Raw genomic sequence first — 27,960 nt, forward strand, 5'->3', positions numbered from 1 at the left:
AAAGTCTTATCGGAGTAACTAACAAAGGAGGATTCACTAGGAAAAAGATTTCGCATCAATCCTAGTAAAAACACGGACCAAAGGTCTGCTCCTCTCCTCTCCCAGGCTCGCCAGAAGTAGCAAAGTCTGGCTCCTACAGTTGTTAGTCATCAAAGGTTTCTGTTTTAAGAAACAAAAATTAATATATTCTTAACGCTCCATTAATGACCACGTGAAAACTCAGAGGGTGGGGAACATGGAGCAACAGAACTTAGGATCCTCTCCTTCTGTTAACCTCAAACAATTCAACAGGAGAAAAGTGATCACTAAAGTCATCCTTGACAAAGATCTTATAAGACGTGGCGTCGCCCCGAAAGGACAAGGCAGCGATCGTCCTAACATCCCGAAAGACGAGGCTGCCCTCGTCCCGAAAGACGAGGCTGCCCTCGTCCCGAAAGACGAGGCTGCCCACGTCACGAAAGACGAGGCTGCCCTCGTCCCGAAAGACGAGGCTGCCCACGTCCCGAAAGACGAGGCTGCCCACGTCCCGAAAGACGAGGTTGCCCTCGTCCCGAAAGACGAGGCTGCCCTCGTCCCGAAAGACGAGGCTGCCCTCGTCCCGAAAGACGAGGCTGCCCTCGTCCCGAAAGACGAGGCTGCCCACGTCCCGAAAGACGAGGCTGCCCTCGTCACGAAAGACGAGGCTGCCCACGTCCCGAAAGACGAGGCTGCCCTCGTCCCGAAAGACGAGGCTGCCCACGTCCCGAAAGACGAGGCTGCCCTCGTCCCGAAAGACGAGGCTGCCCACGTCCCGAAAGCCGAAAGACGAGGCTGCCCACGTCCCGAAAGACGAGGCTGCCCTCGTCCCGAAAGACGAGGCTGCCCTCGTCCCGAAAGACGAGGCTGCCCTCGTCCCGAAAGACGAGGCTGCCCTCGTCCCGAAAGACGAGGCTGCCCTCGTCCCGAAAGACGAGGCTGCCCTCGTCCCGAAAGACGAGGCTGCCCTCGTCCCGAAAGACGAGGCTGCCCTCGTCCCGAAAGACGAGGCTGCCCTCGTCCCGAAAGACGAGGCTGCCCTCGTCCCGAAACCGAAAGACGAGGCTGCCCTCGTCCCGAAACCGAAAGACGAGGCTGCCCTCGTCCCGAAAGACGAGGCTGCCCTCGTCCCGAAAGACGAGGCTGCCCTCGTCCCGAAAGACGAGGCTGCCCTCGTCCCGAAAGACGAGGCTGCCCTCGTCCCGAAAGACGAGGCTGCCCTCGTCCCGAAAGACGAGGCTGCCCTCGTCCCGAAAGACGAGGCTGCCCTCGTCCCGAAAGACGAGGCTGCCCTCGTCCCGAAAGACGAGGCTGCCCTCGTCCCGAAAGACGAGGCTGCCCTCGTCCCGAAAGACGAGGCTGCCCTCGTCCCGAAAGACGAGGCTGCCCTCGTCCCGAAAGACGAGGCTGCATTTGCCCTGAAAGACGAGGCTGCATTCGTCCTGAAAGACGAGGCAGCATTCGCCCTGAAAGACGAGGCTGCATTCGCCCTGAAAGACGAGGCTGCATTCGCCCTGAAAGACGAGGCTGCATTTGTCCTAACAGACGAGGCTGCATTCGCCCTGAAAGACGAGGCTGCATTTGCCCTGAAAGTCGAGCCTTCATTCGTCCTGTCTTGAAAGACTTAGCGCCGAGCGTTAAGGCAAAATGATATTCATTATGCCGCTCGGCGCGTTCGGTTCCAACCAGAGGGTTCATAAGGCCGACTGGCGCTCTGGGACAAAAAACCGAGTCAATGATGGTTTGTAAGCATTGATATTAGCAGAGAATATCTATGACTTAAAGTATTGCCATTAAAATCAAAAGTGATGCAATGCGAAACTCTAAAAGCAGTGTAAGAATCTTAACGTTCAACGCTCTTTGCTTTACCATGGCAAGGGCGAGCATTCTTGGGAACGTTAACAGGAACGCTCGCGAGGGCGTTTGCTCGTGAGCTAACGCCTCTCGTTTCCTTTCGCCGATCGACGTTCCTTCTCCCATGGGCCGGGGAGCTTGGTAGAGGTCTAAGGCTAGGAAAACAACGTCCCTGTGCTGAAAGAATCCAATGCCTAATTTAGCACTGAAAACTTGCACTATTAAACTCTTACACAAAAAACCATAATTAGTCCTGACCGTTGTGAGAGAACTTATTCTTCTGCCACGGGCTTGAATGAGAAAGCAAAATCGTCTCTAGTACTTGCTATATAAACTAACAAAATATTTATGTAGAATATAAAACTGACATTTCCATAATAAAATAAACTTTCAAACATACTTACCCAGCGGTCACAAAAAGAAAAAACCACCGGGCAAGAGTTGAGATTAAAAATAGATGTTGAAGACACTCACCCGGTAGTTACATATAACCACCGGTAAAATTAAATGTCATAAATACCAACCCGGTAGTTACATACAAACGCCGGGAAAGTTATACGTAAAAGATTAAAATGAACAGAAAAAAGGGAAAACAAATGTAATCCACAATTAATTCAAAGGGTTTTCAAAAACAAGCGAGTTGTAATGATAAAAAGAACAGATATAGCAATAACGTATCTATATACATAAATGTAAACAATAGGAACATATAAATGAAAATGCTACTAAAACTAGAATTCCCATATAAATTAGTTGTTGTTGGAGAATAATAGCCAACACTTTAATTCCCATATCGAAAAGAACGCTACCAAGGCATGTTGGGACTGCACCGATAGTAACGAGTAAACGCGTAAATTAACCATACGCTAGTTCTATTTAATTTATGAAATTAGATCGATGATTTAAAGAACGAATACCAAATGGACAAATATTTCTTTAAAATTTTACATTGAAAGTTAAAAAACTTATATAAGTGGAATTCCTCCCATTCTTTGCATAAAACAAATAAAGAGAATTTGCAAGACATACATGAAGATTACGTCACACGACTGTGACGTCATAGAGTTGCCAGAACGTATTTCCGAGATCAGGATTAAAAACTTTGCACCTAAAATATAGTGCACAAACAAAACCTCTGCATACAAACTGTGAGGATTAACCGACACTTTCGGTAACCTCACCTTGCATACATCACTCGCACAAACACGAAAATTAAGTTATCACTCACGATAAACAAAGTAAATAATAATAAAAAACGATTGCCAAAACCCTAAATCAGTGTACTTCACCAAACGAAGTCCAAAAAAGCGAAGAAGGGAAAATGATTCGAAAAACTCTCAATGGTGGACCGACGATGTTTTCGATCCAGCCGGCAGAGATGAACCGAAGTCTTGGACACGGGAATGATTCCTTGGACCACCCTGTGACGGGTGTTACCACCTACCTCCCAACCACCACAAGGCGGTTGCCTCGTTTTGAAAAATTCTGCCGATTTAGAGATATCAGCTATATATATATAACTGCCAGGTAAGTACTATTCATAAAAAGGAGCAATCCTCCGAAGAGGGGCTCCTGCAGTTGCCCAGCCCCTTGAGCGAAACTGCAGGTGTGACCGCTCAGCACCAAGAGCAGAGTCGCACGAAATAAAAGGCAAGAGAAGAACCCCCAAAAGGAGAAAAACTCAAGCCTGGACAAGAAAAACTTCCCTCGGAAGGAAAGTTACACACCCAAGGAGGCAAGACTCCTGAGAGTTCTAAAATGAACTGGAGAGCTGTCCGTCGTCACGGGAGTACTTCCAGTAGAAGGAGACACGCCCCTGACGAAAATACAAGGGGGGAAGCAACAACAGCCGAATCCCCAGGCCTCAACAAGACAGCTCACACCGTTGCCATATTACAGAAATGAACTAGATCGGTAACTGTAAAAAAATAAAACAAAAATCATTAGTACACATTCATTCCCCCGGGAAGGCTCCGAAGAGGAATCCCGAGGGAAAGGAAAACAAGAATTACACAACAGGCACGTGCCCTCACAACCACTTACACTCACGGAAGGAGAGCTGTAACCAAAACAGAATTATAACAATTATAATAATGTATCTATGTAATTATCTAATTTAAAAATGAATGAACACTAAAGAAAGAACGAAAACCCCGAAAGGAATCGTTCTACAAAGCTGAAAAATTAAAAAATACAATTAGATTCATAAACTAATTGAGACAAACAAACGGCGTAGCAACCCCCCCACACGGAAAGGAAGCTACAAGGGCGTAGTAACACGTAGTAAAAGGGTGAACGACCTCAAGAGAGAGAGAGAGAGAGAAAGACCGAAGTCAAACTCGATCGCAACCCATAAAATTACGCTGTGGTGGCCTAACTGCCGAGGACTCCACGTAGATATCGTGCACTACACACATAACTCTGAAAAGAAAACTTACTGATTTCTATACTCAAATATATATACAAACATGAAAACATGTTTACATATATATTGAGTAAAAGAAAAGTAAGCGATTAAGTAAAGACAAAACAAACAATGGCTGCCATGAGAGGACCAAGACAGAGACGTCTGTCACAGTCCGAGCCAAAAGTGAAAGTGAGCATTCATCTGTGTGTGAGGGGGGGGAGGGGTAGCTAGCTACCACTCCCCTTTCCCCCCCCCCCCGCTAACTAGCACGGGGGTAATACTCCCTCATTAAATTCTAATGGCTCGCCATTTCAGCTGCGCTAAAAGGTAAACCCAATATAAATAGCGTGGTTTGTATTTCGGTTACGGAACAAATAAGATTAAGAAAAAACAAGTCAAAAGGCCAGTTAGTTAGAGTGTCTCTCCCAGAGCCAAAATTAAAGTGAGGTTCACAATCCAGGTGTGTGTGTGAGAGAGAGGTAGTTCCTATCTCCAATTCCCAAGCCAGATAACTAGCGGGTGGGTGGTTAACCCTCGCTAAAAGTCTAACGGCTCGTCTTTCAGCTTCGCCAAAAGTAATACCACTACAAATAATGATGGTTTGTACTTAGTTATGGAGCAAATATAGATTTTAATGCTGCCATGAAATCAATATTCAAACCTTAAACAATGATAAAGTGGAAGTTTTAAAGTTAAGAAACACTTCAGCTAATATTCCTAAACAATATAGACAAAACAGATGAACAATAAAGACAGCAGGACCCTAGTTTCCCCTATAGGTATGACAACACTTATTTGTGCAAAAAGTTATTTGAGCACTTTACTATACAGATATGACAATGTTCTATGGGAAAATATATACTGCACACTACATAAAAAATACTTACAGACCAAAGGACGTGGTGTAAGTTTCACAGAGGATTTTGAGAGGAAATGGTGGATCCCACTTTTACATAAAAAAGGTCTACCAATTGTCAAACTTTTGATAACAGGTAACCCTTTCATTACCTAGCAGCTGGAAACTAACAGGACACCTGGAAAACAAAAGGAAATGAACAGACTGTACAGTAAAGCATACCATACGTAACTTTATGCTTATCTGAAATATAGTTTATTCATCAATTGTCATTACTGTATAAGCAATAACTTCTATATCTTTTCAGACCTGGGAATGGGTGTGTGTAGGGGGTCTGGGGGCTTGATCCCGGCTAGGTCTGTGACCTAGGAAGGGGGGTCTGGGGGCTTGACCCTGGCTAGGTCTGTGACCTGGGAGGTATGTGACCTAGTTAGGGGGGGGTCTGGGGGCTTGACCCTGGCTAGGTCTGTGACCTGGGAGGTATGTGACCTAGTTAGGGGGGGTCTGGGGGCTTGACCCTGGCTAGGTCTGTGACCTGGGAAGGTATGTGACCTAGGAAGGGGGGTCTGGGGACTTGACCCTGGCTAGGTCTGTGACCTGGGAAGGTATGTGACCTACGAAGGGGGGTCTGGGGGCTTGTCCCAGGCTAGGTCTGTGACCTGGGAACTACTAGATTAGGTTAGGTGAGTTTGTTAGGTTTTGTGGCTTTTTACAAATCTCGTAAGTGTTAAATATGCCTGGTACTCAAGCTATTTTCAACCCCTGCCAGTTAGCAAGACCTGCCGCAGGTTTCTCAAATCTGCTAATGTGTACCTTCCTATCGTTACTTATTAGGGTCAAACAAGCAACAACATATAATGACTTCAGTCAAATACAGAAATTACTAATTACCAGATTTGTTTAAGAGAACTCAAGACCCTTTCTCTACATAAAGAATTCATTGTGTTGTGTTACAATAACAAATGGACATACTATATTCTATTGAGCTTTTTCCCCCCAATTATTACTTACTAGTTTCATATGAAGTTCTTGCCGAGTTCGGATTACAATAGGCACGGGTAAACCACGATACCATTAATATATATTTAATTTTACCCAGTCACGGAATCCCACGCACAGATATGCATATCCCTAGAGATTTATCCCATTCAAGGCAATTTAATATATAATACTCATCCAAACATCGGTCGACTAATTCATCCACTTCATTAAATGCTGGGAAGGAACAGCATCCTTAATCAAAGTGAAATTCTCTTCACTCTGATCAAGTTCTCCAAACCACGCTACGTACATTGAGAAGTGACAGGCAGCAACTGTGGCCGTTACCTCTGCTGCCTCTGTCGTGAAATTAATATGTTCGCTCTCTCTCCCAAAGCCACGACTTCCGCCTCGTTCACTCACGACAAAAGAAACAACAAAACGAACGAAACCAACAATCCAACACAAACCGAACGAAACTATCAAACAACTTACATCGCATTGTTAACCAATTATACAACTATTCACAAGACAATATTCCTTGGTAACAATGCTTATTACAATTAAATATAAATAAAACATTCATTTGTACACAAACCTGCACATTTCCACTTAACGCAATGTAATATAAAGGAAAATTTTCCATATACAAGATGAACATAGATATTCAATAACCATGGATTTTCCATGTCGTTATTGTAAGTAACGACACTTCCTAACACCGCTAATTCGGTGTAAGGCGTTCTGTCTCCTTTCACACATCCAAAGTCCCAGGTCCCGACCTGTGCCTGTCGAGAAGGGGCCAGGGGTCCATAACGGTAGAACGGCTTATTTACAGTGGAAATAAAGGTCAAATTTGATGAAAGCACATCATTTACTATTGTTTTTTTTTTTTTAGATATGTCCTCCGGCATTTTTCTATGAGTTTACAGGTTGTTTTTCTGTACACGTGGATTACGATGCCAAGCACCCCAAGATAGGTTGGGTTAGTCGGAGTGTATCCCTGTACGTTCGCTTTAAATATATACAGCATTTATTTCGGGTTAGATTTACTGGTTCGACCCTAAAGTCAGGTCAAACCTATTCGAAATTAGTGTGAATCATGCAATAGGAGGAAGAACATTTTGTTATGCTGCACCGACTCAACAACCTTCCACTTAATGTCAAGAATAGCAAAAAATGTGGCAGCTTTCAAGAAAAACCTGAAGACTTCTCGCTTTGGAAAGTGTTATAATAGTGATCTGAAAACTATTAAGCCTGAATACAAATGCTAGCGAATAACTGAAAAGATACAGAGCAAAATATTAACAGGAAAGAAGTTATTTTCACACACCAAGGCCCGCCTGAACAGACTAGTAAAAAAGTATGTATTCCTTTAATATCTCCCTTATCTAATCTTCATAATTTACAATGTGGTTGAATCTTCAGGTAATTCATAAAAAGTTTAAGGTTTTTGGTAAAGCCATAATGTTTATAAAAAGCTTAAAAACCAGAACTTACCATAAACTCACCCAGGCAGCCGGACCTAAGTTAGACAAATCACGCTTATTTGTAATTAAAGTTAAATGACAACCGTCATTAACTTGTATAATGATAAGGAAAATCTTAATTGACTACGAAACAGTACAAATACGTGATTTTAACCAATGATAATTACAGCAATATGTAATTAGTAATAGTAATAACAATCACTTACTTGGATAACAGTTACAGTTGTAGTAGTAGTAGTAGATGCTACTTGCCTCTATAGTTACCTCTTGAATAAAATCGTGTAATAATGAAAACTGAAGTGAATACTATTATTATTATTATTATTATTATTATTATTATTATTATTATTATTATTATTATTATTATTATTATTATTATTATTATTATTATTATTATTATTACTTGCTTAGCTACAACCCAAGTTAGAAAAGCAGGATGCTATAACCCCAGGGGCTCCAACAGGGAAAATAGCCCAGTGAAGAATGGGGACAAGGAAAAAAAAATTCAAGACCAGTAACAACATTAATTTAAATATTTCCTGTGTAAACCACAAATAGGCTTTAACAAAACAAGATGAAGATAATTGAGATGGAATAGTGTGCCCAAGTGTACCATCAAGCAAGAGAACCCAACCCAAGACAGTGGAAGACCATGGTACAAAGGCTATGGCACTACCCAAGACTAGAGAACAATGGGTTGATTTCAGAGTGTCATTCTCCTAGAAGAGCTGCTTACCATAGCTAAAGAGTCTCTTCTACCTTTAACAAGAGGAAAGTAGCCACTGAACATATTAGAGTGCAGTAGTTAACCTCTTGATAGAAGAAGAATTGTTGGGCAATTTCAGTGATGTCAAGTGTATAGGGAAAGAGGAGAATGTGTAAAGAATAGGCCAGAATATTCTATGCATGTGTCAGCAAAGACGAAATGGGCCGTAACAAGAGAGAGGGATCCAATGTGGTATTGTCTAGCCAAAGGACCCAATAACTCTCTGGTGGTAGTATCTCAACGGGTGGTTGGTTCCTTAGCCAACCCACTACCTACTAAACTTATTCCAAGCATAACAAGATTATGCTAGAATTATGCCAAAAGATCAATTATGCTAGACACTAAATTTGAGGCCAAATTATGCTAAATTTAGTAAATTTCATTGTTACCAAATCGTTAGGACTAGATGTGTTGTGAAAATATACCAACTATCCAAAATGTGCTATTATTATTATTATTATTATTATTATTATTATTATTATTATTATTATTATTAGCTAACCCACAACCCCAGTTGGAAAAGCGAAATGCTATAAGCCCAAGGGCTCCAACAGGGAAAATTAGCCCAATGAAGACAGGAAATAAGGAAATAAATTAACCATATGAAAAACAATGAACAATTAAAATTAAATATTTGAAAAAAAAACAGTAACATCAAAACAGATATTTCATATATAAACTATAAAAGACTTATGCCATGGAATTACGGTCATTTCGCTCACAAGTCAATTCGCCCACAAGTCAATTCGCCCACAAGTCATTTCGCCCACAAGTCATTTCGCCCACAAGTCAAATCGCCCACATATAAGAGTTAATTCGCCCACATATAAGAGTCAACATACATGTAAGATTAAGAAAGTGGTGAAATAAAAAAACTTTTGTTAACAAATAGCTGCATATATGCAAGATTCAGAAAGCAGTTAAATAAATGTATTACTATTCAGAAAGTATTTTTTTTTATTATAAGACAGTTACATACATGTAATATTCAGACAGTGACAAAGAATTGATGTTATATGGTATGACTCTTTTAAAGTTATATATACGAGTATATATTCATAACGTATATAGTATATACACTTATGTATAAAATATATATATATCTATATACAGTATATCATATGCGAGATGTATACACATGTCATACCTATAGGTATGACAACACTTATTTGTGCAAAAAGTTATTTGAGCACTTTACTATACAGATATGACAATGTTCTATGGGAAAATATATACTGCACACTACATAAAAAATACTTACAGACCAAAGGACGTGGTGTAAGTTTCACAGAGGATTTTGAGAGGAAATGGTGGATCCCACTTTTACATAAAAAAGGTCTACCAATTGTCAAACTTTTGATAACAGGTAACCCTTTCATTACCTAGCAGCTGGAAACTAACAGGACACCTGGAAAACAAAAGGAAATGAACAGACTGTACAGTAAAGCATACCATACGTAACTTTATGCTTATCTGAAATATAGTTTATTCATCAATTGTCATTACTGTATAAGCAATAACTTCTATATCTTTTCAGACCTGGGAATGGGTGTGTGTAGGGGGTCTGGGGGCTTGATCCCGGCTAGGTCTGTGACCTAGGAAGGGGGGTCTGGGGGCTTGACCCTGGCTAGGTCTGTGACCTGGGAGGTATGTGACCTAGTTAGGGGGGGGTCTGGGGGCTTGACCCTGGCTAGGTCTGTGACCTGGGAGGTATGTGACCTAGTTAGGGGGGGTCTGGGGGCTTGACCCTGGCTAGGTCTGTGACCTGGGAAGGTATGTGACCTAGGAAGGGGGGTCTGGGGACTTGACCCTGGCTAGGTCTGTGACCTGGGAAGGTATGTGACCTACGAAGGGGGGTCTGGGGGCTTGTCCCAGGCTAGGTCTGTGACCTGGGAACTACTAGATTAGGTTAGGTGAGTTTGTTAGGTTTTGTGGCTTTTTACAAATCTCGTAAGTGTTAAATATGCCTGGTACTCAAGCTATTTTCAACCCCTGCCAGTTAGCAAGACCTGCCGCAGGTTTCTCAAATCTGCTAATGTGTACCTTCCTATCGTTACTTATTAGGGTCAAACAAGCAACAACATATAATGACTTCAGTCAAATACAGAAATTACTAATTACCAGATTTGTTTAAGAGAACTCAAGACCCTTTCTCTACATAAAGAATTCATTGTGTTGTGTTACAATAACAAATGGACATACTATATTCTATTGAGCTTTTTCCCCCCAATTATTACTTACTAGTTTCATATGAAGTTCTTGCCGAGTTCGGATTACAATAGGCACGGGTAAACCACGATACCATTAATATATATTTAATTTTACCCAGTCACGGAATCCCACGCACAGATATGCATATCCCTAGAGATTTATCCCATTCAAGGCAATTTAATATATAATACTCATCCAAACATCGGTCGACTAATTCATCCACTTCATTAAATGCTGGGAAGGAACAGCATCCTTAATCAAAGTGAAATTCTCTTCACTCTGATCAAGTTCTCCAAACCACGCTACGTACATTGAGAAGTGACAGGCAGCAACTGTGGCCGTTACCTCTGCTGCCTCTGTCGTGAAATTAATATGTTCGCTCTCTCTCCCAAAGCCACGACTTCCGCCTCGTTCACTCACGACAAAAGAAACAACAAAACGAACGAAACCAACAATCCAACACAAACCGAACGAAACTATCAAACAACTTACATCGCATTGTTAACCAATTATACAACTATTCACAAGACAATATTCCTTGGTAACAATGCTTATTACAATTAAATATAAATAAAACATTCATTTGTACACAAACCTGCACATTTCCACTTAACGCAATGTAATATAAAGGAAAATTTTCCATATACAAGATGAACATAGATATTCAATAACCATGGATTTTCCATGTCGTTATTGTAAGTAACGACACTTCCTAACACCGCTAATTCGGTGTAAGGCGTTCTGTCTCCTTTCACACATCCAAAGTCCCAGGTCCCGACCTGTGCCTGTCGAGAAGGGGCCAGGGGTCCATAACGGTAGAACGGCTTATTTACAGTGGAAATAAAGGTCAAATTTGATGAAAGCACATCATTTACTATTGTTTTTTTTTTTTTAGATATGTCCTCCGGCATTTTTCTATGAGTTTACAGGTTGTTTTTCTGTACACGTGGATTACGATGCCAAGCACCCCAAGATAGGTTGGGTTAGTCGGAGTGTATCCCTGTACGTTCGCTTTAAATATATACAGCATTTATTTCGGGTTAGATTTACTGGTTCGACCCTAAAGTCAGGTCAAACCTATTCGAAATTAGTGTGAATCATGCAATAGGAGGAAGAACATTTTGTTATGCTGCACCGACTCAACAACCTTCCACTTAATGTCAAGAATAGCAAAAAATGTGGCAGCTTTCAAGAAAAACCTGAAGACTTCTCGCTTTGGAAAGTGTTATAATAGTGATCTGAAAACTATTAAGCCTGAATACAAATGCTAGCGAATAACTGAAAAGATACAGAGCAAAATATTAACAGGAAAGAAGTTATTTTCACACACCAAGGCCCGCCTGAACAGACTAGTAAAAAAGTATGTATTCCTTTAATATCTCCCTTATCTAATCTTCATAATTTACAATGTGGTTGAATCTTCAGGTAATTCATAAAAAGTTTAAGGTTTTTGGTAAAGCCATAATGTTTATAAAAAGCTTAAAAACCAGAACTTACCATAAACTCACCCAGGCAGCCGGACCTAAGTTAGACAAATCACGCTTATTTGTAATTAAAGTTAAATGACAACCGTCATTAACTTGTATAATGATAAGGAAAATCTTAATTGACTACGAAACAGTACAAATACGTGATTTTAACCAATGATAATTACAGCAATATGTAATTAGTAATAGTAATAACAATCACTTACTTGGATAACAGTTACAGTTGTAGTAGTAGTAGTAGATGCTACTTGCCTCTATAGTTACCTCTTGAATAAAATCGTGTAATAATGAAAACTGAAGTGAATACTATTATTATTATTATTATTATTATTATTATTATTATTATTATTATTATTATTATTATTATTATTATTATTATTACTTGCTTAGCTACAACCCAAGTTAGAAAAGCAGGATGCTATAACCCCAGGGGCTCCAACAGGGAAAATAGCCCAGTGAAGAATGGGGACAAGGAAAAAAAAATTCAAGACCAGTAACAACATTAATTTAAATATTTCCTGTGTAAACCACAAATAGGCTTTAACAAAACAAGATGAAGATAATTGAGATGGAATAGTGTGCCCAAGTGTACCATCAAGCAAGAGAACCCAACCCAAGACAGTGGAAGACCATGGTACAAAGGCTATGGCACTACCCAAGACTAGAGAACAATGGGTTGATTTCAGAGTGTCATTCTCCTAGAAGAGCTGCTTACCATAGCTAAAGAGTCTCTTCTACCTTTAACAAGAGGAAAGTAGCCACTGAACATATTAGAGTGCAGTAGTTAACCTCTTGATAGAAGAAGAATTGTTGGGCAATTTCAGTGATGTCAAGTGTATAGGGAAAGAGGAGAATGTGTAAAGAATAGGCCAGAATATTCTATGCATGTGTCAGCAAAGACGAAATGGGCCGTAACAAGAGAGAGGGATCCAATGTGGTATTGTCTAGCCAAAGGACCCAATAACTCTCTGGTGGTAGTATCTCAACGGGTGGTTGGTTCCTTAGCCAACCCACTACCTACTAAACTTATTCCAAGCATAACAAGATTATGCTAGAATTATGCCAAAAGATCAATTATGCTAGACACTAAATTTGAGGCCAAATTATGCTAAATTTAGTAAATTTCATTGTTACCAAATCGTTAGGACTAGATGTGTTGTGAAAATATACCAACTATCCAAAATGTGCTATTATTATTATTATTATTATTATTATTATTATTATTATTATTATTATTATTAGCTAACCCACAACCCCAGTTGGAAAAGCGAAATGCTATAAGCCCAAGGGCTCCAACAGGGAAAATTAGCCCAATGAAGACAGGAAATAAGGAAATAAATTAACCATATGAAAAACAATGAACAATTAAAATTAAATATTTGAAAAAAAAACAGTAACATCAAAACAGATATTTCATATATAAACTATAAAAGACTTATGCCATGGAATTACGGTCATTTCGCTCACAAGTCAATTCGCCCACAAGTCAATTCGCCCACAAGTCATTTCGCCCACAAGTCATTTCGCCCACAAGTCAAATCGCCCACATATAAGAGTTAATTCGCCCACATATAAGAGTCAACATACATGTAAGATTAAGAAAGTGGTGAAATAAAAAAACTTTTGTTAACAAATAGCTGCATATATGCAAGATTCAGAAAGCAGTTAAATAAATGTATTACTATTCAGAAAGTATTTTTTTTTATTATAAGACAGTTACATACATGTAATATTCAGACAGTGACAAAGAATTGATGTTATATGGTATGACTCTTTTAAAGTTATATATACGAGTATATATTCATAACGTATATAGTATATACACTTATGTATAAAATATATATATATCTATATACAGTATATCATATGCGAGATGTATACACATGTCATACCTATAGGTATGACAACACTTATTTGTGCAAAAAGTTATTTGAGCACTTTACTATACAGATATGACAATGTTCTATGGGAAAATATATACTGCACACTACATAAAAAATACTTACAGACCAAAGGACGTGGTGTAAGTTTCACAGAGGATTTTGAGAGGAAATGGTGGATCCCACTTTTACATAAAAAAGGTCTACCAATTGTCAAACTTTTGATAACAGGTAACCCTTTCATTACCTAGCAGCTGGAAACTAACAGGACACCTGGAAAACAAAAGGAAATGAACAGACTGTACAGTAAAGCATACCATACGTAACTTTATGCTTATCTGAAATATAGTTTATTCATCAATTGTCATTACTGTATAAGCAATAACTTCTATATCTTTTCAGACCTGGGAATGGGTGTGTGTAGGGGGTCTGGGGGCTTGATCCCGGCTAGGTCTGTGACCTAGGAAGGGGGGTCTGGGGGCTTGACCCTGGCTAGGTCTGTGACCTGGGAGGTATGTGACCTAGTTAGGGGGGGGTCTGGGGGCTTGACCCTGGCTAGGTCTGTGACCTGGGAGGTATGTGACCTAGTTAGGGGGGGTCTGGGGGCTTGACCCTGGCTAGGTCTGTGACCTGGGAAGGTATGTGACCTAGGAAGGGGGGTCTGGGGACTTGACCCTGGCTAGGTCTGTGACCTGGGAAGGTATGTGACCTACGAAGGGGGGTCTGGGGGCTTGTCCCAGGCTAGGTCTGTGACCTGGGAACTACTAGATTAGGTTAGGTGAGTTTGTTAGGTTTTGTGGCTTTTTACAAATCTCGTAAGTGTTAAATATGCCTGGTACTCAAGCTATTTTCAACCCCTGCCAGTTAGCAAGACCTGCCGCAGGTTTCTCAAATCTGCTAATGTGTACCTTCCTATCGTTACTTATTAGGGTCAAACAAGCAACAACATATAATGACTTCAGTCAAATACAGAAATTACTAATTACCAGATTTGTTTAAGAGAACTCAAGACCCTTTCTCTACATAAAGAATTCATTGTGTTGTGTTACAATAACAAATGGACATACTATATTCTATTGAGCTTTTTCCCCCCAATTATTACTTACTAGTTTCATATGAAGTTCTTGCCGAGTTCGGATTACAATAGGCACGGGTAAACCACGATACCATTAATATATATTTAATTTTACCCAGTCACGGAATCCCACGCACAGATATGCATATCCCTAGAGATTTATCCCATTCAAGGCAATTTAATATATAATACTCATCCAAACATCGGTCGACTAATTCATCCACTTCATTAAATGCTGGGAAGGAACAGCATCCTTAATCAAAGTGAAATTCTCTTCACTCTGATCAAGTTCTCCAAACCACGCTACGTACATTGAGAAGTGACAGGCAGCAACTGTGGCCGTTACCTCTGCTGCCTCTGTCGTGAAATTAATATGTTCGCTCTCTCTCCCAAAGCCACGACTTCCGCCTCGTTCACTCACGACAAAAGAAACAACAAAACGAACGAAACCAACAATCCAACACAAACCGAACGAAACTATCAAACAACTTACATCGCATTGTTAACCAATTATACAACTATTCACAAGACAATATTCCTTGGTAACAATGCTTATTACAATTAAATATAAATAAAACATTCATTTGTACACAAACCTGCACATTTCCACTTAACGCAATGTAATATAAAGGAAAATTTTCCATATACAAGATGAACATAGATATTCAATAACCATGGATTTTCCATGTCGTTATTGTAAGTAACGACACTTCCTAACACCGCTAATTCGGTGTAAGGCGTTCTGTCTCCTTTCACACATCCAAAGTCCCAGGTCCCGACCTGTGCCTGTCGAGAAGGGGCCAGGGGTCCATAACGGTAGAACGGCTTATTTACAGTGGAAATAAAGGTCAAATTTGATGAAAGCACATCATTTACTATTGTTTTTTTTTTTTTAGATATGTCCTCCGGCATTTTTCTATGAGTTTACAGGTTGTTTTTCTGTACACGTGGATTACGATGCCAAGCACCCCAAGATAGGTTGGGTTAGTCGGAGTGTATCCCTGTACGTTCGCTTTAAATATATACAGCATTTATTTCGGGTTAGATTTACTGGTTCGACCCTAAAGTCAGGTCAAACCTATTCGAAATTAGTGTGAATCATGCAATAGGAGGAAGAACATTTTGTTATGCTGCACCGACTCAACAACCTTCCACTTAATGTCAAGAATAGCAAAAAATGTGGCAGCTTTCAAGAAAAACCTGAAGACTTCTCGCTTTGGAAAGTGTTATAATAGTGATCTGAAAACTATTAAGCCTGAATACAAATGCTAGCGAATAACTGAAAAGATACAGAGCAAAATATTAACAGGAAAGAAGTTATTTTCACACACCAAGGCCCGCCTGAACAGACTAGTAAAAAAGTATGTATTCCTTTAATATCTCCCTTATCTAATCTTCATAATTTACAATGTGGTTGAATCTTCAGGTAATTCATAAAAAGTTTAAGGTTTTTGGTAAAGCCATAATGTTTATAAAAAGCTTAAAAACCAGAACTTACCATAAACTCACCCAGGCAGCCGGACCTAAGTTAGACAAATCACGCTTATTTGTAATTAAAGTTAAATGACAACCGTCATTAACTTGTATAATGATAAGGAAAATCTTAATTGACTACGAAACAGTACAAATACGTGATTTTAACCAATGATAATTACAGCAATATGTAATTAGTAATAGTAATAACAATCACTTACTTGGATAACAGTTACAGTTGTAGTAGTAGTAGTAGATGCTACTTGCCTCTATAGTTACCTCTTGAATAAAATCGTGTAATAATGAAAACTGAAGTGAATACTATTATTATTATTATTATTATTATTATTATTATTATTATTATTATTATTATTATTATTATTATTATTATTATTATTATTATTATTATTATTATTATTACTTGCTTAGCTACAACCCAAGTTAGAAAAGCAGGATGCTATAACCCCAGGGGCTCCAACAGGGAAAATAGCCCAGTGAAGAATGGGGACAAGGAAAAAAAAATTCAAGACCAGTAACAACATTAATTTAAATATTTCCTGTGTAAACCACAAATAGGCTTTAACAAAACAAGATGAAGATAATTGAGATGGAATAGTGTGCCCAAGTGTACCATCAAGCAAGAGAACCCAACCCAAGACAGTGGAAGACCATGGTACAAAGGCTATGGCACTACCCAAGACTAGAGAACAATGGGTTGATTTCAGAGTGTCATTCTCCTAGAAGAGCTGCTTACCATAGCTAAAGAGTCTCTTCTACCTTTAACAAGAGGAAAGTAGCCACTGAACATATTAGAGTGCAGTAGTTAACCTCTTGATAGAAGAAGAATTGTTGGGCAATTTCAGTGATGTCAAGTGTATAGGGAAAGAGGAGAATGTGTAAAGAATAGGCCAGAATATTCTATGCATGTGTCAGCAAAGACGAAATGGGCCGTAACAAGAGAGAGGGATCCAATGTGGTATTGTCTAGCCAAAGGACCCAATAACTCTCTGGTGGTAGTATCTCAACGGGTGGTTGGTTCCTTAGCCAACCCACTACCTACTAAACTTATTCCAAGCATAACAAGATTATGCTAGAATTATGCCAAAAGATCAATTATGCTAGACACTAAATTTGAGGCCAAATTATGCTAAATTTAGTAAATTTCATTGTTACCAAATCGTTAGGACTAGATGTGTTGTGAAAATATACCAACACTCCAAAATGTGCTATTATTATTATTATTATTATTATTATTATTATTATTATTATTATTATTATTATTATTATTAGCTAACCCACAACCCCAGTTGGAAAAGCGAAATGCTATAAGCCCAAGGGCTCCAACAGGGAAAATTAGCCCAATGAAGACAGGAAATAAGGAAATAAAACGGATTTTGAGCGAAGCGAAAAATCTATTTTTGGGTGAGATAGCCATGGCGTCCTGATGGAAGGTTCCTGTTTGGTAGCTTCCTTGGGTATAAGACTACTAAGATATTCCCAGAGAATTTAACCACAGGTTATCACAGAATTCTAACTTCTGGAGCGAGTATCTCAAAGGTTTCCCTTTAAGACATCGTAATACAACAGGGGACACGCATGTCTGGTCGTGCCACATAGCTATCTCCACCCCGAACAGAGTTAACGCTTCGGTGTGTAAGGGCTGAGAATAGCTGGGAGCCGTTCCACAGCTAATCTCACTCGTGGCTACTACTGATACTCGAGACGTAAACAAACGGACGCCATTGCTTTAATGACGTCACGCGCGTCTTTATCCTTTGTTTAGTAGCTGCCCTACTGAGACGGATTTTCCCTTGTGTGAACTTTATCGCTTTGCATCTTCGCTATGTCGTTACCTTCAGCCTCGCCTTCTTCTGGAAAGTTGAGTACAAGGTTCCAGTATTGTTTAATTAAGCTCTGGCCGTAAAGTAAATATTATTTCGCGAAATAATTGATGTTTTGTGGCAGAGCTGTGCCTCTACCGGACCCGCCATTTTATGGCGTCGTTGTTGTTTGCATGTTCTATTTAGTTAGCCACAACAACGCTTCCGGCCTTATATACTAATCGAATACATTAGTTTATTTAGTCTTCATAGCTAGGAACTTTTATATCGTGTTTAGACGCTTTTTATCGGTCATCGATTGACCTCATACCAGTCGGCTACTATAGCCCCCAGGCCAGGAGCCTATTTACAAGTGTTCATGCATGATTTATCAGTGATCCTAGACTAAGTTATGAAGATAGTGGCATTATTATTTTACAATACTTTTGACTAGTGATGCAAATGTTTTCGCCTTCAGGGACCATATAGGGGATAGACTAGTCAGTGATTCTTACTAGCCTAACCTAACCTTAGGACCCCTATATGCTTCCTTCATCCCCTGCCTTGGCACTCCCTCTAATTAGCCTTGATCCCTTTTCTGAGTAAAGGGATTTATTGTCTAATAGAGTATTATATCGCCTCTCAGTCCTCCCTAAAGGAATGAACCCCCTTTAGGATTGCGTCTGAGAGTGAGGTTAGGCTAGCCTACCTCTATGGCTAGGATAGTCTACGACTTTCCTGCGATAGCGATACGTCTTCTTCCTTGCCTAGTTCAGGACTTTTAGCCCTGATCTAGGCCGGGTTAGGAAGGTTTCTCTGTTCCATGCTGAAACTGTACTCTTGCACCGTTTTAGCCGATCAGCCTAATCTTAGGTTAGGGAGTGTCCTCCCTTCCCTTTGTGGCCGCTCTGGTACAGAAACCCTTCCTGGGAAGACCCCTCTCTTCTCCCTCCCCACCTATCTCTTGTATAGCCTAGCCTATGCTTAGGTTAGTTTATACTCATCTGTCCCCTGTCCTACAACTCCTCCTTAGGGTGGAAGAGTAGGGCTACCCGAGCTTCCTTGTGCAGTCCGCTCTGGTACATATACCTTCATAGTGTCCTATAAGGTTAGTTACTAGTGTAGCTCTGCATAGGGGAGTCTCCCCCCCCCTCTTGGGTGTTCCCTAGTCCTCCCTTGGGCTACCTGCTCCCGGTCCCTAGTGACCCCTGCTTATGGATGATAGAGCCTGTCTCTATCATGGGTACACCCCCTCAGGGAGGGGGAGGGATGTCTGGAACCCTGAAGGTACTTCCTGCATCCTTCCCCCCCTCCCCCTGTCTCTCTATCTATCCGGGTGCCGGTCTCTTGCCGCCTCTTCTGCCGGCAATACCTGCCTCCCTCTTGGTGACTTCCCTACCCTTGCCGCCAGCCCCCCGTGTACCGAGGGACTGCCGGCTGCCGCCGGCTACTACCGGCAGCTCTCCTACTCCTATCTAATCGTCCGCTTGCCGGTCGACCTCCGGAGTGCCGGCATATACTGCCGGCAACCCGATACTACCTGTACCATCCTTACCCCAGTCACCAATCCGGCATCCTCCGGCTGCCGGAGCTGCCGCTCCCTGCCGGCGTGCCGCCGTTGTGCCGGCGGCCGCCATCCTGGTATCTAACTGACTTTGAAAATTGTCTGTTCTAGTGCCAGAATCTATGCTGGAGCGAGCTCCGGCGTGCCGGCGGCTTGCCGGATGCCCCGGAGGCGTCAAGAATACTTGCACCCCCTCTCTGTAGCTATCATAAGACTAGATAGCCCTACCTTGCAAATAGATAAGCTGCTTTGCTTCTAAAGATCAGTACCTAGTACTGCTCTATTAGTGATCATGCTGTCTCTTTGCATTCTTCTATTTCCAGCATGCTATGTGCATCTTAGCACGGCTGGTTGCCAGAAGCAGTTTCCCTTAATGAGACCTTCTGGCTCTTATCTGGGAACCGAATGAATTCGATCCCAACCTTGTCCTTGGCTTTCCATGGAGTTCCAATATAATGGGAATCCTAGGAAACTATATCCAATGATCTCGGTCATTTGGATTATCCCAGGACCAAGCCTATGGTAACCAGCCGGGCGAGATGCATGGAGCGTGTTCTCCTTTACTGTTTCATTCTCTATGCATCACACCTTCTTTAAGTTAAAATTAATGATTAATATTAACTTAATTTAAGAGCCATTCCTATGACTCCCCCATACTCATTTTCTCTTTCTTCCACAGGAGGAGCAGATGAAGTGCGATTTCGCATACTGTGCTGTGAAACGCTCCCAGTTTTACGGACATACGGCGTGCAGGACTCACGCCCCTTGCTCAGACAAGAAAGGGGATTGGAAGTTCTGGAATCCACTGGAATGTACGGTCTGCCAGGCCTACCTAGTTGAGGCCTTCCATAATCCTCCCTCAGCGGAGGTTAGAGACATTGCTCGTGAGAAACTGCGCAAGTGGGTGCGTGGTTTTCAGAGAAATGCTACTGGACCGTACCTGGCCACCGAAGAACTGAGGTCCCTGTTGTTCCCTAAGGCCTCCCCTGACTCAGTGGTTCCAAAGGAAGCAATCCCCACTGTCCAAATTACGGTGGAACCTGATGTGGTCATGGCTCAGTCCATGCACGAGTGTCGTTTAGATTCCGAGGATGATGAACAGATCTCTGACGTCTCGGAAGACACGGAGAAGACGCTTATGGCTCAAGGAGCCGAAGAGGACGAAGACAAGGTGGAATACACCGAGTCGGAGATTGGAGCTACTCCCTCGTCCATCCCTCCGCCTACTCCTACACCGACGGATGTGTCCATCCCGTCTACCTCCTCGACCCCGGATCCTTCCTCTTCTACCCAAGAACTGATCCGACTGATTAGAGCTGTCATGGACGACAGACTGAAGGAGAACCAGGAGTCCATCAGGTCTATGATTGGATCCAGAGAACCGAAGAAGATCTCGGTCAAGGATCTCCCAGCTTGCTCTCATGCCAACCCGTGGAGGTATGCAGAGCATATGGTTATTGCGACCGGCAGGATCTTTGTTAGTGACAAAATCGGCACGGTCCCGTTGGAAGATGTGGAATTCTTCCCAAGCTTCGAGGCCTACCCGGACTGTTACGTCCGGCTTCGTTCCGAACCTGCCTCGAAGGAGGAGACCGAACCTAAAGAAGAGATAGTGTTCGATCTCGCAAAGGCCCAGGCTATGCTAGCCTCTGCATTTAAGAGCAGGGGCTTTACCTGCTCTAAGCTTCCTGCCTTGAGCAAGAAGCATCCTACATATGTCGCACCTGACACTGCGATTCTTCCATTTTTGGAAAAGGCCTTGGCTGCATGCCTTAAAGCGGCGGAAGAAGGAAAACCCTGCCCTGCACTGGAGGAGTGCAGACCCTTCTCCATCGTGACACCCCCTGACACTAGACAATGGAAAGATGTCCAACATACTTTCGTTGTGGGTAGGCTCGATCCTGACGTCGCCGGACGTCAGTTTAATGAAGACCTCCCTAAGCTCAATGATCACCTCCTTCGCCGGGAACAAGACACGAAGGAGAGGCTTGCAGCGTCTCTTTCTCATCAAGTCCAACTTGAAGTTATGGCCTGTGACACAGCAGTACCCGATCACTACATGGTACTGGCCAAATCCCACTTACTCACGGTAATGAAGGACTTGTACCATTTCATAAAGGCTCGTAGAGCCTGTCGTGAATTCGTGTTTGTCGGTGCCACCGTGAAACACGAACCCCGGAGGCTGATTTCCTCCAACATCTGGGGAAAGCACCTGTTTCCTTCTGACCTTGTCAAGGAAATAACGGACAGAGCCGCCACGGAGAATAGGAACCTTCTCCACAAGTGGGGCATGTCCAGAAAAAGGAAAACCTCTCAGGACGATGGACCTCAGCCTAAGAGGAAACCTCAGAAGCCGAAACCCCAGCAACGTCAACAAAGACGTCAGTTTCCGGGACCCGCTACCTCCCAAGTGGTTGCCCAACCACAACAGACCTTTCAATTGGTCCCCCAACCGGTGTTGTCACAGTCACCGGTCTTCACCCCTGCCTTTGAGCAGCCATCCACTACCTTTCATGCCAGAGGTAGAGGCTCGTCCAGGGGTGCAAGCAGAGACGCCTCTCGTCGTCCCTCCAGAGGTAGAGGAGGAAAGGGAGCTAGCGGCCGAGGCAACAAGTCCTCGGGACACCAGAAGCAATGAAGTGCTTCCGGTGGGAGGAAGACTCCGCCAATTCCAGGATCGTTGGACCTTCGATCCTTGGGCACACAGCATCATCAAGAACGGTCTAGGCTGGAGTTGGGTGCAACCACCCCCAATCTTCCAGCGGTTCTTCCAACAATCGACCCCCATTCTGGAAGAATATGTTCTAGACCTCTTGAACAAGAAGGTGATAAGGAAGGTAAAGTCCACCAGGTTCCAAGGGAGACTGTTTTGCGTTCCCAAGAAGGACTCAGACAAGCTCAGAGTCATTCTGGACTTATCCCCCCTCAACAAGTTCATAGAGAACAACAAATTCAAGATGCTGACGCTTCAACAAATAAGGACCCTTCTGCCTCAAGGTTCCTACACGGTCTCTATAGACCTGGCGGATGCCTATTGGCACATTCCAATGAACCATCACGCTTCCTCCTACCTAGGATTTCGACTCCAAAGGAAAAGCTACGCCTTCCGGGCCATGCCATTCGGCCTCAATGTGGCCCCTCGGATCTTCACAAAGCTGGCGGATGCCATAGTACAACAGCTCCGCCTAAGAAACGTCCAGGTGATGGCCTACCTCGACGACTGGCTAGTCTGGGCTCCATCGCCCGAAGAGTGTACAAAGTCTTGCGACGAAGTTACCCAGTACCTAGAACACCTGGGATTCAAGATCAACGAGAAGAAATCTCGCCTCTCTCCAGCTCAGAAGTTTCAGTGGCTGGGAATCCACTGGAATCTTCAGTCACACCGCCTTTCCATCCCTCAGAAGAAAAGGAAGGAAATAGCAGGGTCTGTCAAGCGACTACTGAAATCCAAACGCATTTCAAGACGACAGCAGGAACGAGTTCTAGGCTCTCTACAATTCGCCTCAGTGACAAACCCAGTGCTTCGTGCACAGCTAAAGGATGCCGCGGGAGTCTGGAGACGATCGGCATCCATCGCTCGAAGAGACCTCAAGAGACGGCTTCCAAACAGACTTCGACGCCTCCTAAAGCCGTGGTCGGAAGCAATGGCCCTGAAAAGGTCCATTCCTCTCCAACACCCTCCTCCATCACTCAACATCCACACGGATGCCTCACTGGAGGGCTGGGGAGGTCACTCCCACCTGAAACAAGCTCAAGGGACCTGGTCTCCACTATTCAAGACGTTCCACATAAACATCTTGGAGGCCATGGCGGTCCTTCTTACTCTGAAGAAGCTATCCCCGCCGCCCTCGATCCACATCCGTCTAACCCTAGACAACTCGGTGGTAGTTCGTTGTCTCAATCGCCAGGGCTCAAGATCGCCCCAGATAAATCAGGTGCTTCTCCCAATCTTCCGTCTGGCGGAGAAGAAGAAGTGGCACCTGTCTGCAGTTCACCTACAAGGATTCCGCAACGTGACAGCGGATGCTCTATCTCGGACAAACCCGATAGAGTCGGAATGGTCTCTAGACGCAAGATCATTCTCCTTCATCTCTCATCAAGTCCCAGAACTTCAGATAGATCTCTTTGCAACGAGCGACAACAATCAACTTCCTCTGTACGTAGCCCCGTACGAGGACCCCAAAGCAGAAGCGGTGGACGCCATGTCACTGGACTGGAACAGATGGTCGAAGATATACCTGTTCCCTCCCACCAACCTTCTGTTGAAAGTCCTCTCCAAACTGAGAACCTTCAAAGGGACAGCGGCCCTAGTGGCTCCCAAGTGGCCCCGGAGCAACTGGTACCCCCTGGTCCTGGAGCTGCAGCCCAAGCTGATCCCTCTCCCGGGCCCAGTTCTCTCTCAACAAGTACAGAAGTCGACTGTCTTCGCTTCATCATCGAAAATCAAGGACCTTCATCTCATGATTTTCTCTCCCTTGCCGCAAAGAAGAGGTTTGGGATCTCGAAGAAAAGTCTAGACTTCCTAGAGGAATACAAGACCGAATCCACGAGACGGCAATATGAATCATCCTGGAGGAAATGGGTCTCCTTTGTTAAAGCAAAAAATCCTAAAGAAATCACCATTGATTTCTGTATGTCCTTCTTCATTCACCTTCATGGACAAGGATTAGCAGCCAATACGATTTCAACCTGCAAATCGGCTTTGACTAGACCAATTCTATATGCTTTCCAAATTGATCTGTCCAACGACATCTTTAACAAACTGCCGAAAGCATGTGCTCGCCTACGCCCAGCACCCCCTCCGAAACCGATCTCCTGGTCACTAGACAAGGTGCTCCATTTCGCCTCCAACTTGGACAATGATTCATGCCCCCTCAAGGATCTGACTCAGAAAGTTATATTTTTATTTGCTCTCGCCTCGGGAGCTCGAGTCAGCGAAATAGTGGCATTATCAAGAGAAGAGGGACACATCCTGTTTGCTGATTCAGGAGAAGTGACCCTCTCCCCTGATCCGACGTTTCTCGCCAAAAATGAATTACCCACCAAAAGATGGGGCCCTTGGAGAATATGCCCCCTGAAGGAGGATGTCTCTCTATGTCCAGTAGAGAGCCTCAAGGTCTATCTTCGCAGAACTTCAAACTTTGGTGGAGGCCAACTCTTCAAAGGAGAAACATCGGGCAGCGACCTGTCACTGAAACAATTAAGAGCGAAAATCACCTACTTCATTCGCAGAGCGGATCCGAACAGTACACCCGCTGGTCATGATCCTAGAAAAGTGGCATCTTCTCTGAACTTCTTTCAGAGCATGGACTTTGAGAGCCTTAAAAACTTTACGGGCTGGAAGTCCTCGCGAGTTTTCTTTAAACATTATGCGAAACAAGTGCACGAAATCAAACATTTTGTGGTAGCCGCAGGTAGTGTTATGAAACCTGCACCTAACTCTGCGTAGAACAGTGAGTTACTTGGGACTCTAACTCTTCGGGTGCCTATGTTGACCCTCGAGTGATTCATAGTGATGTCTAAAAACACTTAGTGCTTTTATAACTGTTCTTATCCCAGGTGAAATGTCATAGTGTCACACAAGTGCCGCATGCCTTGAGCATGATGTGTTATTTAAAGACTTGCGTTCCTCGAGAACGAGTACCTACTAATCCTGAAATTCCCTTTCAGATTCAAGAGCAAGCCTTTATTTCTATGTACATTATTATTACTGTAAATGAACTTTACTTTTGCTGTAAATTATTTAATTTCTGCATTGTGAAATAAAATTTCTATTTTATTACTTATGCGTCTCTTTCAGCTCCTACTTACTATGAAATACATACTGTCATAGTTTTATTTATTCCTCCTTTCTTATGGTCATGAAGAATTTAAGATGTCTATTCTTAAATTATATTCACCTTGCCTCAGTAAGGTTCCTACACGAATACTTACTTCTGATAATCAGGAGATGAACTCTACACACAGTGCCCAACCACCCAGTTGGAAAAGCGAAATGCTATAAGCCCAAGGGCTCCAACAGGGAAAATTAGCCCAATGAAGACAGGAAATAAGGAAATAAATTAACCATATGAAAAACAATGAACAATTAAAATTAAATATTTGAAAAAAAACAGTAACATCAAAACAGATATTTCATATATAAACTATAAAAGACTTATGCCATGTTGTTAAAAAAAATCTGCAAGTTTGAACTTTTGAAGTTCTACCGATTTAATTACCCGACTAGGAAGATCATTCCACAACTTGGTCTCACAGCTGGAATAAAACTTCTTTGGTTCAGAATTCAGATGAGTATCCCAGAAACCAAAGTTTCTGAGCACAAAAGAATATCATACTGTCTAGATGCAACTGTAAGGTCTTGAATATTTGCATGAAGACCACTTATATTGCAATATAGTATACGACATTGACGAAATCTAAGACGTACTGGTCTCCAGATGCATAAGAATTAATGGTAATAAATAGGATACATCATACTTAAAAACTAAATTAACAAGGATAATGACAAAAACGATATATGCAGAAATATAAATAAAGGGATTGATCAAACCCACAGATTATAAAAAAAAAAAGTTGGAAAAACTGGTCAACATGGAGGAGCCGATACACCATGCAAGGCTAAATACCCTCCATGATAGCCACTTCAACTGAAGGGAGGACAGTAAGGATGGTTTTGAGAAGACAAAGAATCATATAAGGAAAAGACAACCTCTTGATAAACCACCAGGCATCCATGACCCTTATATTAAGCCTGGCCAACACACTATTCCCTCCTCTCCCCCCAAAAAAAATGAAGAAAAAGAAAATAAAGATTGAAAGGTGTGCCCGAGTGTACCCTCAACCAAGAGAACTCTAACCCAAGACATTGGAAGACCATGATACAGAGGCTATGGCACCACCCAAGACTATGGTTTGATTTTGGAGTGTCCTCCTAGAAGAGCTGCTAAGCTTAACGAAAGTCTCTTCTACCCTTACCAAACTGACCACAATAGGTTGCCAAAACTGATGATAGCGAGGTGTTATCCTATCTGATTTCAAGGTAGAATGTGATAAAAGTAAAGATTGAGAATTTCATTGTTAATTTATTTATGGTACAGGTAAAATAAGCTTTATTATAATATAAAAAATAAGTTTAGAAGCTTTGCACCTAGCCATAAAGGGATAGAGTGCCTGCAAACTTATTTTGCGGAGTGAGCAACTAGGATCCAGGACCCAGGAACTGTGAAAAGGTCCTTCAGAGAGTCATGTAAGAACTTCGAAATGAATAATTGCTATACATTGATCATCTGAGAAAATAAAATAAAAGATAGAGATTTTTTTTCACTGATGACTATTTCATTCAGAAACTTAAGGCACTGTGTAAAATCCGGACGTCGGACGTCGGATGCCGTCCGGGAGAATAGAAAATCGCTTGTATCACCGGGAAAGACGCGGAAATACACCTCTTTTTTTGCGACAAGTAATGTTCACTGATACTTTGTTATTTTCTGAATAAATGTTCGAAAAATATTGGTTTATTTTCATGCTATTGAGAATAATCTCAATCGGACGTCAACGTTACACTATTTAACTACCCGCTATTTTACCCTGTTAGGATAAAAGCCGGACGTCGCCAATCAGCAGTCACAGATAAGAATTTACCCGGCTGTAAAGTAACATAAGGAGAAAGGGCCTACCACTCCCTTTACCCTGCATTTAGTTGCCAATAGGTTTAGTATGATCCACTAACCAATTAAAATGTTGCCAACTTTAGCCAGACACAGGATATTACATGTAAGAAATGAAGCCTATTTCACTTGAAATGTACTGAAATTTTATCAATCAATTTGTTTTTATTCGTTTTATAATAGCCTGTGCCTGTTGCCCAGTCAGAGCCACGGGAAGGCAGTTGACAGTCTAACCAACTAATCCACCACCCTACACCATATTATTTCCCATAACCATAAATATAAGCAAATATACTCAATTGAAAGAAATAATAAAACAATTAAGAAAAGGTAAATACTAAAATTAATGTAAAGGTAAATGTAAAAAGTTTTATCACAGACAAAAAATTTCAAGAAATTTACAACAATGATATC

The 27,960-nt window shown here is 42.1% G+C and overlaps 1 protein-coding gene and 1 long non-coding RNA gene across 3 annotated transcripts in view; one reads left to right on the top strand and one right to left on the bottom strand.

The window, feature by feature from the left end:
- The window catches only part of Naxe (NAD(P)HX epimerase), a 235,326-nt gene that overhangs the window by 43,908 nt on the left and 163,458 nt on the right, over positions 1 to 27,960 (top strand). The window lies entirely within an intron of this gene.
- Positions 9,629 to 16,705, bottom strand: LOC137648561 (uncharacterized). Its single transcript, XR_011045658.1, has 3 exons — positions 16,518 to 16,705; positions 14,071 to 14,217; positions 9,629 to 9,774 (listed from the first exon to the last, which is right to left on the bottom strand). It is a non-coding gene; the product is annotated as an uncharacterized lncRNA (long non-coding RNA).

Source organism: Palaemon carinicauda, chromosome 10 (assembly GCF_036898095.1).
Source record: "Palaemon carinicauda isolate YSFRI2023 chromosome 10, ASM3689809v2, whole genome shotgun sequence".
Taxonomy (NCBI): Eukaryota; Metazoa; Arthropoda; class Malacostraca; order Decapoda; family Palaemonidae; genus Palaemon; species Palaemon carinicauda.